Source organism: Myotis yumanensis, unplaced genomic scaffold, assembly GCF_028538775.1.
Source record: "Myotis yumanensis isolate MYYU_CA2020_CCGP unplaced genomic scaffold, mMyoYum1.0.hap1 SCAF_5, whole genome shotgun sequence".
Taxonomy (NCBI): Eukaryota; Metazoa; Chordata; class Mammalia; order Chiroptera; family Vespertilionidae; genus Myotis; species Myotis yumanensis.
This window is the reverse complement of record NW_027223756.1, coordinates 66,526,652-66,544,239: the sequence shown is the minus strand read 5'-3', so window position 1 is coordinate 66,544,239 and position 17,588 is coordinate 66,526,652. Positions and strand designations below refer to the sequence as shown.

The window sequence follows — 17,588 nt, the reverse complement described above, 5'->3', positions numbered from 1 at the left end:
CCCCCCTTGACATTCCCCCGACCCCTACCCCCCGCCCCCCCCCACCCCGTGTCTTGTGTCCATTGGTTAATCTTATATGCATGCATATAAGTCCTTCAGTTGGTCTCTTAATCCCCCCCCCACAACCCTCCCCAGGCTTCCCACTGTAGTTTAACATTCTGTTCAATGTTGCTCTGCTTCTGTATCTACCCCTGTTCATCAGTCCATACTGGTCCCTTTTATTTGTCCCAACCTCACTGGAGTAGTCTCAACCTCACCAGGGCCGTCTGAGCCTCACCAGGGCCGTTTCAACCTCACTGGGGCCGTCCCTACCTCACGGGGGCCGTTTCAACCTCACCGGGGTCGTCCCTACCACACCGGGGCCGTTTCAACCTGACCGGGGTTGTCCCTACCACACCGGGGCCGTTTCGACCTGACTGGGGCCGTCCCTACCTCACGGGGGCCGTTTCAACCTCACCGGGGTCGTCCCTACCACACCGGGGCCGTTTCGACCTGACCGGGGTCGTCCCTACCTCATGGGGGCCGTTTCAACCTCACCGGGGTCGTCCCTACCTCACGGGGGCCGTTTCAACCTGACCGGGGTTGTCCCTACCACACCGGGGCTGTTTCAACCTGACCGGGGTTGTCCCTACCACACCGGGGCCGTTTCGACCTGACTGGGGTCGTCCCTACCTCACGGGGGCCGTTTCAACTTCAACGGGGTCGTCCCTACCACACCGGGGCCGTTTCAACCTGACCGGGGTTGTCCCTACCACACCGGGGCCGTTTCGACCTGACTGGGGTCGTCCCTACCTCACGGGGGCCGTTTCAACCTCACTGGGGTCGTCCCTACCACACCGGGGCCGTTTCAACCTGACCGGGGTTGTCCCTACCACACCGGGGCCGTTTCAACCTCACCGGGGCCATCCCGACCTCACCGGGGCCATCCCAGCCTTACCGGGGAAACAGGAAGTTTGGCCCTCTGTCCCCTGCCGGCGGCTCCCCACCAGACAAAATCTCCAGGCGTTCCTGGTGGTTGAACATCCAGCACTCCTGCCCTCTACCAAGTGCACAGACTGCCTGTCTGCTGTCCCCCAGCGCCCCACAAGAGACTGGGACCAGTGGGCATGTTTGTGCGCTTGCTGGTACAGCAGTTCCACAGTGCCGGCCCAGTCAGGCCCAGCCCTGGCCGGCCCCGGACCCGACTCTGCCCCCCGATTGCGTCCCTCCCAGATGCAAGGAGCTGAAATCTGCAGCCTGCTGGGATGGGCTCTGTACTTGGTGCCTCTGCACATCCTACTCAGTCTCAATGCGCTTCTTTCTATGCGAGGAGTTGAAATCTGCAGTTTGTTGGGTTGGGCTCTGTACATGGTGTCACATCCTACTCAGTCTCAATGTTCTTTCTCTCCTTCCAGTTGTAGAGCTTCCACTGGGCCAACTTTCCCATGGTTCTGTATGATAGGTGTTTGTCTGATATTTGGTAGTTTCGATGTTGTTGTGTGAGGTAGCACGCACAGGTCTCTTCCTTATGCCGCCATCCTGGTTCTCCTGGGTCTGCTTCTTGAGTGTGTCTCCCATGGCTGCGAGCAGTTGAAGTCTGCAATTTGTTGGGATAGGCTGCAAAAGCGCAGGTGGGTCTTTTTGTGCACCTGGCACAGCTTGGATGGGGATGTAAATTGATTAGGGCTGAGTCTCAGGGAGTCGCCATGGCGGAGCAAATAGCACTGGCTGAGTCTCCGCGGCCCCTTGAATCTCTGCCAGGGCTTTGTGTCCCCCAGTGCCGGCGAGCAGCTGTGCAACAGAGTCTCCCTCGCTTTCTGATGGCTGCAAGGTCGTGCTGCCTCTCCCCGTAGGGTCTGGTGCCTCATGATCCCGCCTGAACCAGCTCAGTGGATTTGAAAGTTTGCAGAAGCAAAGGCTTTTCTACTTGTGAGTCTGGCACAGCCCAGATGGGAATGTAAATTGCGTAGGGCGGGGTCACAGGGAGTCGCCGGGGCGGAGACTCAGCGGACCCTTGCCTATCCAGGACACCAGGACTTTGCGTCCCCCAGTGCCGGGGAGCAGCCGAGCGCCAGAGCCTCCCTCGCTTTCTGACCGCTGGAAGGCCGGTGCCGTCTCTCGCCTTGGGGCCTGGGGCCTCAGAGACCCACCCGAACCAGCTCAGTGGATTTGAGAGTTTGTAAAGGCACAGTCATTCCCTCTTGTGCCTCTGGCACAGCCCTGAGGGTAGGGCGGGGTCACAGGGAGTTGCCAGCGCGGAGGAAATAGCGATGGCGGCGTCTCCGCGCCCCTCGCCTCCCCGGGACACCAGGACTTCTTGTCCCTCAGTGCCGGCGAGCAGCCGCGTGTCAGAGCTTCCCTCGCTCTCCGACCACTGCAAGGCCGTGGCCGCCTCTCCCTGTGGGATCTGGGGCCTCAGAGACCCGCCCTGAGCAAGCCCAGAGGATTCGAGGGTTCGTAAAAAACTGAGAATCCATTTGCAGCCCGCGTGGCGTGTGACTGCGTACCTCTGGTTTTGGTGCCTCCGTAGCTCCCACTCAGTCTCACTGCGCTTCTTTCTTTTCTTCCAGTTGTAGATCTCCCACTGGGCCAACTTTCCCATGGTTCTGAGTGGCGGTTGTTTACTTCATAGTTGATAGTTTCAATGATGCTGTGAGAGAGCAGCACACACAGGTCCACTCCCTACGCCGCCATCTTGGTTCTCCTCTATTCGGGGTCTTTTTTCATTCCAGATGAATTTTTGGAAAGTTTGTTCTAGGTCTGTGAAATATTCCATTGGTATTTTAATGGGGAGTGCATTGAATCTATAGATTGCTTTGGGTAGTATGGACATCTTGATGATGTTGATTCTACCAATCCATGAACACAGTAAAGTCTAACATTCTGGTTTAGTGGTGATGAACTCCTTTTCTTGTCTGGGAAACTCGATTTCTCCTTAGGTTCCAAATAATAGCCTTGCTGGGTAATCTTGTTGTAGCCTTCAGGTGTGTAAAGTTTCTGTTGAGAAGTCAGCTGATTGTATTGTGGGAGTTCACATGTGAATAACTAACTGCTTTTCTTTTGCTATATTTAAACTTCTCTTTTGGCCCTTAAACTTTGGCCTCTTCATTATGACGTATGTATCTTGTAGACCTCTTTGGGTTCATTTTGTTTGGGACTCTGCTCTTCCTGAACTTGTGTGCTTACTTTAGTCACCAGGTGACAGAAGTTTTCTGTCATTATTTCTTCAGATGGATTTTCAATCCTTGCTCTTTCCTCCTTCTGATACCCCTATGGTGCAAATGTTGCTTGATGTTGTCCCAGAGGTCCCTTAAAAGTGTTTTTCCTGTTTTCTATTCCAATTGGGTGTTTTATGTTGTCTTCTCTTCCAGATTACTGATTTCATCCTCTGCTTCATTTAATCTGTTGTTAATTCCCTCTAATGTAGTCTTCATTTCAGTTAGTATGTTCTTCATTTCTAACAGGTTATTTTTTATATTTTCTATTTTTTTGTTGTTGTTGTTGGGATTCTCAATGAGTTCATCTATTCTTCCTGTAAGTTCATTGAGCATTCTATGTTCAGTGTTTTGAACTCTGTACTTAGTAAATTGTTTGTCTCCATTTTGTTTAGTTCTTTTTCTGGAGTTTTGTTCTGTTCTTTCATCTGGGACATGTTTCTTTGTCTCTTCATTTTGGCTGCCTCCTGTGTCTGTTTCTAGGTGTTAGGTAGATCTGCTTTGTCTCCCAGTGTTGGCAGAGGGACCTTGTGTAGTAGGTGGTCTGTGGGGTCCAATGGCACAGTCTCCCTGGTCACCTGATTTGTGTGCTCCATGGGTGTCCATTGTGTGACTTGTGTGTGCTTTCCTGTTGTAGTTGAGTCTTTATTGCTATTGGCATGTCTGTGGGTGGGATTGACCCTCAAGCTGACTATCTGAAAGGGCTGGCCATGACTACAGTGGATAAGCTGACCCCACAGAATAAGAGTTGCTTCGGCAGGGCTCTGGTACCATCTGAATCTGCTCTTTGGGTATGTCATTTGCGGGGCTGGTTGGATGGTATAAAGCTGGCCACTGAGTATGTTGGTTCTGGTGCCTCTTGGGAAGGGCTTTGTTGCAGGCCAAGGTCAGCTGCCATTTGTGCCTGGCTTAGGGTCACCTGGTGGGAACTACTAAGGGATCTGCAGTTGGTTGCCTCTTGGTACGGGCTTGGGGGCACTTACGAAAGACTGTGTTGTGAAACAAGGCCAGCTGCCACTAGTGCTGGGCTTGGGATCTTTTACTGGGTACCATGATGTGAGCAGAGGCCGGCCACCACTTGTACCTAGCTTGTGCCTGCTTATATGAAGGTATGTTCCAAGCCAACAACTGGCTGTGGCTTATGCCAGGCTTAGGGCCACCTGACGGAAGTTACAATGCAAGTTGAGACCAGTTCTGCTTGTGCCAAGCTTGGGCCGCTTAGCAAGGGTTTCAGGGTGCTCCAAGGCTTGCTGATGCTTGTTTGGGGTTTGGGGGCCTATAAGAGCTTTTAAGAAAGGCTGTAGTATGAGCCAAGGCAGGCCACTTGTGGAGGAAAGCTGCTAGAAGAGGTTTGGCTGTGCTTGAGTGGGGCAGAGTCTCAGAGAATCATCAGAGCAGGGCAACCCATGCTAGCCAGGTTTGACACTGCCTGCGCCAGGTGTGCTGGGTGCAGGGAGCACTCAACAAAGGAACAATAGCACCTGCCTGCACCTCTGTGCCCAGAGAAGGCTGCCCTGAGCTCTGTCCCTTTCAGCTCTTGCCCTGAAACTAGTCAGTTTAATTCTCCCTTTATTCCCTGTCCCTTTTCAAACTTCTGCTCCTGGTCTTGAGCCCAGAGCAAGTGTGTGAGTCCATGATCTGGCTCCTCAAGAGGAATGGCCAGGACTCCAGCAGCTTCCTGTCTTATTCCGATGCAATACTCGCTGGTTTTCATAGGCAGATGTTATCGAGAATCCTCTTCCTGGCACTGGTGCCCTGGGCTGGGGAGCTCAGTGTGGGCTGAGCCACAGGTAACCTTCACAGCTGAGATATGCCTCCTGATTCTTAGTCACCACACCCTAATCTGGGACCTGGCCATTCCTTGTCTCTGCCCCTCCTACCAGTCATGCCATGGCTGCTTCTTTGCACCCTTAGTCGTACGACTGATGTTCAGCTGTTCTTCAGGTGGATCTCAATGAAGGTTATTATATAATTTAGTTGTAATTTTTATGTGGTTATGGGAGGGAGCGAGCACAGCATTTACTTACTCTTTTAACCTATGATTTGCAGAGATTTTTCTTTGTTGTTACCTATACACTACACTTCAACTCTGGGATTTCCTTCCAGAGGAGGGGCAGGCTTTGGATTGGAGCACTCATTTGGACAGTGTCCTATTCTGAACCCTACTACCAACACGGTCAACGCATCTATTGTCTGATAGAACAGAAATTCTCTACATCATCTGCTGAAACTTACTCATCCTTTAAATACTAATTGGCCCAGGGCTTCCAGGGGGTATTTGAGAATTCTGCTGCTTGAGCAGATGCCTTTGTAACATGAACACTATTATAAACCAGAGGAATGTGACTACAACCTTTCAGATCAAATGAGAACTACATCCTGTTGTAGCTGAAAAAGGTGATACTTTGAAACATGTTCCTGAAAATACAAATCGTTTTCCTTAGGGACAGCTTTAAAGAATCTTTAAGGTTTAAAGCAATGGGTTATAGCAGTTGTTTCTAATTGTTTTACAGATTCTGTACTTTTGAAAAATGTTTCCTTCAGAAATGAGCTAGAGACTCTTCACTAACACATTCATCCAACCCCAAACTATGATTAGCATTCTGAAAAGCATGGTAACAGCGAGGGTCTTTATTCCACTATATGCTGTTCAAACCTGAGATATTTTCCTGTAATTATTCCCACTGAGGTATGTTGGTATTTCAGTTCTCACATTTTATTAGATCTTCATTACATCAAATGTACTGTACAAATAGCAATATTGAAATAAAATGTAACAATTTAAAATAGTTTTCCTTTTACTCTCATGTATATTTACTGATCTGCTTCATTAATTTATTCATGGTTTTAGATGCTGAGGATAGAGTGATAAAAAAGACACACTAGTCCCGGCCCTTGTGGAATGCATGTTGTGGTTCAGGTGTAGAGAAAAGAAACATATTAAATACATAATAAGAAGACTATACGATGGTCATAAATTACATGCAAGGCAGTAAAAGGAGGTGATGCATTTAGTGGCAACTTTAGATTCAGAGATCATAGATTATTCTCTTGTTTTATTAAAAAATATATTTAATTTTTTATTTAATTTCAGAGAGGAAATGAGAGAGAGAGAGAGAGAGAGAGAGAGAGAGAGAGAGAAACATCAATGATGAGAGAGAATCACTGATTGGCTGCCTCCTGCCTGCCCCACTGGGGAACGAAGCCCCAACCAGGCATGTGACCTTGACCAGAATTGAACCCAGGACTCTTCAGTCCACAGGCCGACGCTCTACCCATTGAGCCAAACCGGTTAGGGCTGTCCTCTTGTTTTAGAAGATAGCATTTCAATTGCAATCTGAATAGTATGAAGGGCTATATGTGCCAAGGTAAGGAGACAGAGCATTCCAAGAAGAGGAAGGGCTTTAAGGCAGGAGCAAACAAGGGGCAATGAAAGCACAGTGAGAAAGCTGAGGTGACTGACATGTAATTGGTGCTCAGGAGAGAGGCACCAGATGAGAATGCCAAGGTTAGCATGGATCACTTGGGGCATGGCAATCCTAGGGAAGGCGGTTGCATTTGAGTCTAAGTGTGACAGAAAACCATTGGAGACTTTGAAAGAGTGACGGTAGAGCTTCGCTGGAGTAAACAGATGGATAGAGAATAAGTAGTAAAGTCAGAGAGAGCAGTTATGGAGCTATTGTCTCAGCAGAGGAAGGCTGAAACTCTTACTGGGCTGGTAGTACTAAAAGTGAAAAGAAGAGGACAGACTCAGGATATACCTGGGATATATAGACAATGGATCTACTAATGGGTGGAGTGTGGGAAGTAACGGAAACAACCAAGATAAAAATAAAGCGAGATATTAAGGAATAAGCAACTCTATGTGCAAGGCGATTTGTGGCAAATGACAGTGATGCCAACATGAACCTACTGAATCTCACCATCGCATCTTAACACTGCTGGACTCAACACTGATTCATACTCAAAACTTGGACTTAGTATACTTACTTTTGTGTATGTGCTGCTCAATCCAGCACACAATACTTACTTTCAAGACTCAAAACTCGATTCCGTATACACTGATAGGGAGATCTTGTTTTATCTTGAAAGTGCCTTGGAGTAGAATTAGAGTATTGTTGAAGTTAATGTAGACAGTGCCATAATGAGGCGCATTCAGGTTAACTGTAGTTATACTACTGAAAAACTCTCTCTCTCTCTCTCTCTCTCTCTCTCTCTCTATATATATATATATATATATGCTAGTGGCCTGGTGCACGAAACTTGTGCATGGGGAGGGGGGTGTCCCTCAGCCCAGCCTGCACCCTCTCCAATCTGGGACCCCTTGGAGGATGTTCGACTGCTGGTTTAGGCCCGATGCCACAGGGATTGGGCCTAAACCAGCAGTCGGACATCCCTCTCACAATCCAGGACCTCTGGCTCCTAACTGCTCACCTGTCTGCCTGCCTGATTGCCTCTAACCACTCTGCCTGACAGCCTTCTTGCCCCCAACTGCACCCCCATTGGCCTTCTCACCCCCACTGCCCCCCTTGCTGGCCTGATTGTCCCCTGCTGGCCTGAAAGCCCTCAACTGCACCCTCCTGCTGGCCTGCTCACCCCCTACTGCCTCCCCGCTGCTGGCCTGCTCAGCCCCAACTGCCCCCCTACCTGCCTGCTCACCCCCAACTGCCCCTCCCTCTGGCCTGATCACGCCCAACAGCCCCCCACTGCTGGCCTGCTCACCCCCAATTTCCCCCCCTGCTGGCCTACTTGCCCCCAATTGGCCCCCCCTCCCGGCCTGCTTGCCCCCAACTTCCCCCACCACCAGCCTGATCACTCCCAACTGCCCTCCCCTTCTGGCCTGATCACCCCTAACTGCCTCTGCCTCGGCCCTGCCACTATGGCTTTGTCTGGGTGGTGGCCACAGAGCCGGCTGGGGCAACCAAGGAAGCCAAGCCTCCTGCATTCTCCAGCCGGCTCCATGGTTCTGGCTGGTGCCTCCATCTTTGTTGCATCAATTTGCATATCCCCTCCTTATTGGCTGTGGGCGCCGCCATCTTTATCGTGAAGTGATGGTTAATTTGCATATTATTTTTTTATTAGATAGGATATATATATAGGGTTAATCCTTACCTAAGGATATTTTTGCATTGATTTTGAAAGGGAGGGAAGGGGTGGAGGGAGAGCGACATCAGTGAGAGAAACATCAATTGATTGCCTCCTGCATATGGCCTTGGCTGAGGATTGAACCTGAAACCCAGGTACATGTCCTTGACTGGAAATGGAACCCACAAAACTTTGGTGTAGCGGGTGGGAGGGGAGACGCTCTAACCACTTGACATACTGGCCAGAGCTGATAAAATATTTTTTATAATCTCAAGTTTAGTTGTTCAGAGAAGCAGCCTCCCCACCTATTTTTTCTTTTGAGCAAAGAATGTGTGCGTTTTTACAGCATTTAAATGTATCACAAAGTACCTTTCAAGTGTTGAAAAAAGTGATATCTGACTTATTTCTGATTTGGACAAAATATATAGCTAAACTAAATAAATTTACGACACAATAAACAGAGCATAATATTGAAAGGCAAAATGTAAAGACAATCCATTTTAAAACAGCACAGAATATTATCAAAATTGTGATGTTTGTGCATCCCTCACCAGAGTATACATTTTCTCAGTTGGCATAAGAAAAAAAAATAACCTAAACTATAATGATAAAATATTAGAATAAAATATCATTTAAATGTATATTTCAAGCCCTGGTTGGTTTGGCTTAGTAGATGAAGTGTTGGCCTGCAGACTGAGGGGTCCAGGGTTCGATTCCAGTCAGGGTCACATGCCTGGGTTGCAGGCTCGATCTCCAGTAGGGGGCATGCAGGAGGCAGCCAATCAGTGATTCTCTCTCATTGATGTTTCTATCTCTTTCCCTTGCTCTCTGAAATCAATAAAGATATATATTTTTTAAAATGTATATTTTAATAGTAGCTGAAATTTTTGTTAAGCTTTTCACAAATAAAATCTCAATAAAATATTTTGTTGAACTCACACAAAATATAGAGTTAAAATCATATTAGGAAAACTTAGACAGGAGAGATATATGAGTAAATTTAGCTGTTAACATGCAGTCTAAAAAGAAAATTCTTCAAGTTTTGTTTACAAATTCATGCCAGTCTAAACTTGTGGTCTTTAACCTCAACATGACCACTTCTGTGCTGCCCAGGCGTCATACTCTATTTTCTGAACCTATTCGAGTACAAATTATCTTGGCTTGAGTTCTCCCCAAGACAGATATTTGAGTTTAAGACATTTAGTTGAGAAATGAAATAGGAAAATTAAGGTCACAAAAGGGTGCTGTCAATCTAGTTAACACCATGAGCAACTGGAGCTCAATCTTTCTGGAAAATCTGGGTGATTATGGCAAACTTGCCTCAGAATTGTTCTGAACAAGGGGTGAGAGAGTTATATATAATAACATATATAGTATTATATAACATATATATAATAACATATATAGTATTATATAACATATATATATACACACATATATATATATATATATATATACACATATATGTACATATATATAATATTCTTCTACTTGAAATCAGCGGACAGCTCTTGGGAGCATTGAATGCCCAGCACTTCTCACCTGCCCCTCATGTGGACCAACAGAAAGTCCTCAGGTGGAGTCACAAGTGCCTTGAGAGGAAGCCATCATCACTAATAAGAAGGGATACAGACTTTTATTTCTCCTAATTTATATAGAAATCAAAATTTACTACAAAACTATCAGAAAATGATGCCGTACATTTTGAGTTCTGGAATATATACTAGGCATGAGCCATCGTTGGCCTTGGCTCCAGGCTTCCGATCTTGGTATCTATATGGAAAGGAGTATATCACATCTGGGTTCTTTAGCATATGTGATTAGAAACACTACTAGTATGTGTAAATTAAGTACAGGGTTGGACAAAAGTAGGTTTATAGCTGTTCACATAGAAAATAATACAATAATAAATAATACAAGAATAAACTGTGTTTCACATACAACTGTAAGCCTACTTTGGCCACACCCTGTAAAATGGAAGTTACTGATATAGTAAATAAGAAGCAAATATAGTTTGCACCTTGTCATAGTACCTTGAGATGCTAAACAGAAATACGACAGCATGGGTAGCTTATAGACAACAAATTTCACAGAGTCTGGAAGCCCAAGATCAGGTGCCAGTGTGGTCAGGTGAGTGTCCTCTTCCTGGTTTTCACAGTGTCCACACATGGAAGGGACTAGAGAAGTCAGTGCAACATCAGTGTGGATCAAACCCCCAACCTGGGTATGTGCCCTGACAGGGAATCGAACCCACTGCCTTTTGGTGTATAGGATGATGCTCCAACCAACTGAGCCACGCTGGCCAGGGCTGTGCTATCTCTTTATAAGAGCATTAATCTTTCATGAGGGTTCTACCCTTATGTAAGCACCTCCTAAAGGCCCAACCTGCAAGTAATATCACTTTTGGGGCTGAGGATTTCAATATATGAATTTAGGGGGTCACTCAAACATCCAGAGCATAGTGACCCTGAAGCATTTTGTGTCCTTATGTGGATTGTAATACAAAATCTGATAATTTAATGAATCAACTTTCCAACAACTCAATGTCTTTTCCTCTTTCTGTACTTGAAAAAATTGTTGAATAAGGAAATGGTTGTATATTTTTCTATACACCCAATCATTTAATGATTCTAGCTACCTGTTTGAGTGTCTTCACTGTGAAAGCATTGCAAAATATTTTATGTGTATATCACATAACTTGAAAGTAGAACTTAACTCCATTTACATAAAGAATTTTAAAAAATTAAAAGCATTTAAATTCCCTCTTGGTCTTCAGATTATATTATGCATTTATTTATAGACAAAATTATAATATTCAGTTACCATTTTCAAAATCCATTGTATATAGATTTTAAAAAATAGATAAGTTCTTCTGAAATCATGGAAGACAAACTAAAGGTCAAGTTATCTGGAAAAATAGAGATAGTTAAACATGAGAATTCAGAAAGGCTAGAGCTCAATTATTATTTACTGATAGAATGAAGATTAACAATAGGAGAGTATTGACATTTATATAGACATGATTTATTCTACAAAAATATGTTAAGTGGCTATTATGTGCAAAGAATCTGAAATAGTTATTTGGCTATGAGGATGGTGAAAATTTAAAATTTTCATAATTCTATTTACCACATTTGAGTCTATTTGTCAGAATTTACCTAAGAATTTCAGAGGCAGCTTTTGAGCCCAGAATCCAGAGAGAAAGTGAAGGGTTTTAATACAGAAACAAAGGTATATTCCAGACTATAAAAATGTAGGAAACTATACAAAATGTTTGAAATGGCCTTCAATTAAAAAAAAGATTTGGATAAAAACTGTATTTGGGCCCTTGCCAGGTAGCTCAATTGGTTAGAGTATCGTTCTGATATACCAAGATTGTGAGTTTGATACCCAGTTAAAGCACAATAAGTGTTGGTGAAGATATAGAGAAAAGGAAACCCTCATGCACTGTTGGGAATGTAGATTGGTGCAGCCACTGTGGAAAACAGTATGCAGTTACCTCAAAAAATTAAAAATGGCCTGGCCAGTTTGGCTCAGTGGATGGAGCGTCGGCCTTTGGACTGAAGGGTCCCAGGTTCAATTCCGGTCAAGGGCATGTACCTTGGTTGTGGGCACGTCCCCAGTGGGGATTGTGCAGGAGGGCAGCTGATCAATGTTTCTCTCTCATCGATGTTTATGACTCTCTATCCCTCTCCCTTCCTCTCTGTGGAAAGTAAATGGAATATATTTTTTAAAAAAATTAAAAATGGAACTGCTTTATGACTCATCAATTCCTCTTCTGGGAATATATCCAAAGAAACCTGGAACACTATGTTGAAAGAATATATGCACCCCTATGTTCATAGCAGCATTATTTTCAATAGCCAAGATTTGGAAGCAGCCTAAGTATCCATCAGTAGATGAGTGGATAAAAGAGCTGTGGTGCATTTACAGATTGGAATACAACTCAGCAGTTAAAAAAAAAAAGGAACTCTTAGTTTTTGCAACAGTATGGATGGACCTGGAAGGTCTTATACTAAGTGAAATAAGCCAGTCAGAGAAAGACAAGTAACATATGATTTCACTTATATGTAGAACTTAATGAATAAAATAAACTGATAACCACAATAGAAACAGATTCATAGATAGAGGGAACAGACTGATAGTTGTCAGAGAGAAGAGGTTTGTGGGGCTGGGTGAAAAAGGTGAAGGGATTGAAAAAAAAAACACACACACACACCACATAGACACAGACAACAGTATGGTGATTATAAGAGGGAAAGAGGTGGGAGGAAGTAGAAGAGAGTAAAGGGGGGATAAATGGTGATGAAAGAAGACTTAACTTGATGTAGCAAACACACAATGCAATATACAGGTGATGTATTATAGAATGACCTATATAATTTTATCAACCAATGTCACCCCAATAAATTAAATAAATATATTTTAACAGTTAAATAAGAATGTTTTCATGTAATGTTAATTAAATGCTAACAAAGTCATTCAAGTGTAAATTATCTGAAGTTTCTTATATCTGCAATATCAAAGACATGACAAATAATGAATTATAAATAAAACTAGAAGCCCGTTGCATGAAGATTCGTGCAATAGGTCTTCCTTCCCCTAGCGGCTGGCACTGGTTTTCCTCCGGCACCCGGGACCCAGGCCTTTGGTCCGGCCGCAGTGGAGAAGCCAAGCCTCTTCAGTCTTCAGTCTTCAGTCTTTAGTCTTCGCTCCACACCTGTGTATGCAAATTAACCACCATCTTTGTTGGGGTAATTTGCATAGTTGCTCTGATTGGCTGGTGGGTGTAGCAAAGTGACACCAATTTGCATGTTTCTCTTTTGTTAGTGTAGATGCTAAATAAATGATGAATGATAAATAAAGGTGAATATATATATATATATGTATATTCATATATATATTCATAGTCTCAGGGATATGGAACATTATTATAATGGAGGCAAAGATGTGTGTATATGTGTAGTTGTGGGTGGGCAGAGTTTGAAATTGGTTAAATCGTGGCAATATCTTTAGGCCTTATGAAGAAAAAAGAAGCTGCAGTTTGGATAGATGGTACTTAGGTCAAAAGAATATGCCTGGAGTAAGGAATTGTTACAGAAATAACATAGAGAAAAATAGAAAAAAAACACACAGCACTTTTAGGGACAATAGGACATCTTTGAGAGAACACAAAAAAAGAGCCTTAAAATATTTATAAAAGACAAAATGGTGTGAAGACTGCATTCACTTAGAAAATGCAAACCTGACTCTCAGGATTTGATTTGCCAAAAATGGTGGCAAGTGACAGGTGATTTCCCCCAGCTTTATTGAGATATGGTTGCCTTATAACTGTGGTGATTTTTTTGTCATTTTAAATTCTTACTTTTGAGTAGGTCATACCTGCACGTGCTCAAAATTGAGAAGGTACAGGAGAACATGGAGTGAAACGTCGCCTCCCTCCCACTCCATTCCTGGGCTGCTCAGTTGCCTTCCCCAGGGGCCTCTCCTCCACGGCAAGTGTTCTGTATCCTATAGATACATTCTGTGCACATTGTTGTTATCAGTAGGATTTAGGAAACTTCGATCCAAAGGTGCCCACACCCGTTATCACTGCAATGCCTGGTGTTTAGGAATCTCCTCCCGTAGGCACCCTCTTTTCACAGATTAGTCACTTATTTCCTTTTACTTGAGAAATAAGCCTGAATCACATGCTCATTAGTACTAATGAATAATGACTTAATTGATGCCTTATTTGCATCTAATCATATAAAGGTCTTCAGCACATGCATTAATTTGAGATTGACACGTTTGAGGGATTATAACCATTTGTTCTTTTGAAGAATTCAATCATAGTCATTATTTTTGGAATTCTGTAGTTAGAAGAGAAAAAAGTACTCCTCAGGAATGATGAATACCATTAGTATTTAGAGAAATTAATATGAGAATACATATATTTTTAATATTTTCCCAAACATTTATTAGGTGGGTCTTATTTGACAATCAATTGTACAAGCCAGAAAAGCTTAACTAGAATATTTGTGAATTAATCTTTTATTTGAGTGACAGAAAAGCCAATAGCATTGACCTAAACAAACAAAAATATATGTGAATGCATAATATATAAAAATAAAACTCTATGTACATTTTAATATAATGGAACAGCCCAGAGGAAGGCCTGGCTTTAAGGGCAGCTCTATCAAGAGATTCATGATACTTTTCTTTAGGCTCTGCTCTTTCTGTAAGCAGCTTTGTTTCCAGGGTGGCTGCTCTCATAGAAGCAATGGTGCGGGTCCCTCCTACATCTGCTCGGTCCATGCCACTTAGGAAAAAGAGCATCTGTTCTGGTCCTATTAGAGGAGAAAGAGAAAACACTTTTACAAAAGCGCCAGGCAAATATATCCTTGTGTGTCGCTGGCCTGCACTGGGTCATGTAACCACATTTTCATCAATGAATTAATGGGATGGTATTAGGGTGGGCTGTCGAGGAGAGAAATCCAATACTTGATGTGAAGCCCAAAGGTTCTCCTCTGAGTCCATCTACCTGAAAAGAAAGGCTGAGAAGAGGAGAGGAGGGAATTCCAAAGAAACATGTAGTTGGTATCCAAAGGGGACGATAGAAATGGCCGATGCCCAGGGAACAAACATCCACAACAAAACGACACACAGAAGTTAGAAGCTATTATTGTTAAGGTAAAATTCATAAGTATATTTAACAAGCATCCTGAGAAGTGGTTAAAAAAATAGCCTTTCATGCAATTTCTAAAGCTGTCTATTTTCTGTTTTGTATATATAGGAAAAAATGTTATTTTAATAACATTGGGCAGCCTAAGAGACCTCACCAGGGAACTTTTACAAATAGGTTCCTTTATTGACTTAGGAGAAATTTAGCAATGAAATTCAAGTACATGAAAGGTTATTTAAAAGGCTGGTGGCCAGCTGTTCTCAATTCCTGCAGAGGATGCCACCAGGGACCAGTGTTGAGGTTGGAGCACAAAGAGCTTGTAGTTCATGTAAGTGCCAAAAGTTCAGAAATAGCAAAAGTAAAAGCAATGAATCGCTGAAGGAGTGATTAGTAAAAGTTTATTGTCCACACACGAAAAAGACAGTTTTCAAACCAGGAGCCCTCAAACCAAAACATGGAATGAGGCTCCAGGGTATATTTTTCTAAAACGGCTTATGTGGTGAGAGAGCAGTGACTGATTATTCTTCACACTGATTGGTTACGATGTTATAATTCTCAATGATTATCTCATATCAACTTCAGGAAACAGTTCATGTTTTGCTTATGATTCCCAGAGAAATAAGCAAGAAGTGGCCCAGGTTAGTCTGGCAAAATAAGCTACATTAAGTTTTATTTGTATGATTCAACTGGTTTTATCTGCTCAGGGGATTTTCAAGACTGATATTTATCTTTTTATTTTATTTTTTAATGTCAGAATTTCCTGTTAGTGGAGTCATTAAATCCAAGGATGCATTGGAAAAGAAGGTTCTAGAATTCACTCTGGAGGCCTCTATGAAATAAAATGATTTTGGATTTATTTTTACTAATATGATTCAAAGAAATTCTGCTTAAAGGATAAACTGAGTAACTTTTTAATAAATATTTAATAAACATTTACTTTTTAAGGTTGATATTTTAAGCTTGAAAACATCAGCCTGGGATAGACTGAAATAAGACAAATCCTTTTGCAAGTAGAATCAAATCTCCAATTCCTTTCTCGGAATACAAAATAAGCCAAATGGGAGTGATTATTTTTAGAGATTACAGCAAATGTCTTAAAATATTAGCTTAAAATTTTGTTTTAATTGCTACTTTTAAAACCAAATCTATTCAGCCTATGAACCCCTTAGGTGCAAGATCTTTAAAACCTGGGAATAATTCATCCTATGAAATTAAGACCAATAGTTTTTCTAATGGCATAAAATCAACCATTTTCCAGTCCTGTGCAATTTAAATCATATTAGCATACATTAGTCAAAATCAAAATTCAGTTCTACTGGTCAGGGAACTTGTATCAAGTAATTATTGGATATAACATTACTGGTAGTGCTCATAGCTATGCATGTGTCCTTTTAAGTAGCACACACTTCACAGGGAAAATGGAAACCAAAAATATAGCAAACTGGCAATCAAAAGTCCATTAGAGTCAATATTGTTTTCTTCCTTGTAGCTTCATAATGGTTCCACATTTTGCCCATTGTGTTCTGACTGCATAAATGGCACCCGACAGCCAACAATTTAATTTTTGCCTCGTGAGAGTGAAGGCTCATAATGCCTTCAAGTAAATAATGCTTTTGTATAACACTAGAAATCATAGGATATGGAAATAAAATCTTTGAATTACAATTCTTTTTTGCATGTAGACATTGGGGAATGGACTTTTAGATTTCCAGAGTTCTTAACAAATGTTGTTCCTCTTAAATGGATAATACATTCAGTATCAGTATAATTCACCTCTATGATTAAATAAATTATATTTTAAAATAATCAATACTTGGTTTTGGATTTTAAGTCATGTAATTATGCAGGTTTTTGTAGGGGGGATTGGTGGGGTCAGCATTGGAGCAAAGTTGTATGAAAAGAAAGTGATAGATTATTTTGCTAACTGATGTCTATCAAGAAAAAAAGTTTCCTTGAAAATAAAGATGCATACAGAATTATTTTACATGCTTAATTAAGGTAATAGGTGTCATGCGTTTTAGATTCCGAAAGCCTGATAATCTAATTAGGCTTTGAAAGACTCATTACACTGAGAAGTCTAACCTAAGATAGCAGTTATTTCTACTCAGAGAAAATGAGGCCATATAGCTGGTTTGAGATTATTAAAATAGCCTATGACTTACAAATGCACAGTCTTAAGAGAATTTGATACAAAATGATCAGAACAGTAAAAGCAACAGGACCTTATTCTTTCTCTTCAAATGCTTTTTAAGATTTATTTATGTTAACAAACCCGACATTCTTTGCTTACTCTTGCCAGCCCTGCTTTAGTTTCATGTATCTAATGCTTTTCTTCACCTAGGGAATATAAATGTACAAATTCACCCATAAGCATTGCTATTATTTTGACTCTTAATATGCCAGTTGAATTTCAGAATTGCACCGGTGGATCATTTCTGCTGCACTCTTGCCAAATTGTGAAGGTTAGCTAAGAAACTCTCCATCTCTCTATTTGCATCTGGGTGTCTTCTGTCACAACTGGGATTGCTTGTCTTCAAAACGGTACTGCATCTGTCTGTGTGCATTCCAATGTCCTCAAGGAAGCTAGTTTTCTAGAAGCAGGATGCCTCAGGAGAGCTCAATAATGTCATTACAGCTCTCCCGAA

At 42.6% G+C, this 17,588-nt stretch overlaps 1 pseudogene; it reads right to left on the bottom strand.

Annotated features, from left to right (window-relative positions):
* The window catches only part of LOC139011388 (germinal-center associated nuclear protein pseudogene), a 75,813-nt pseudogene extending 58,591 nt beyond the window's left edge, over nucleotides 1-17,222 (bottom strand).
* Between the last annotated feature and the right edge of the window lie 366 nt (nucleotides 17,223-17,588).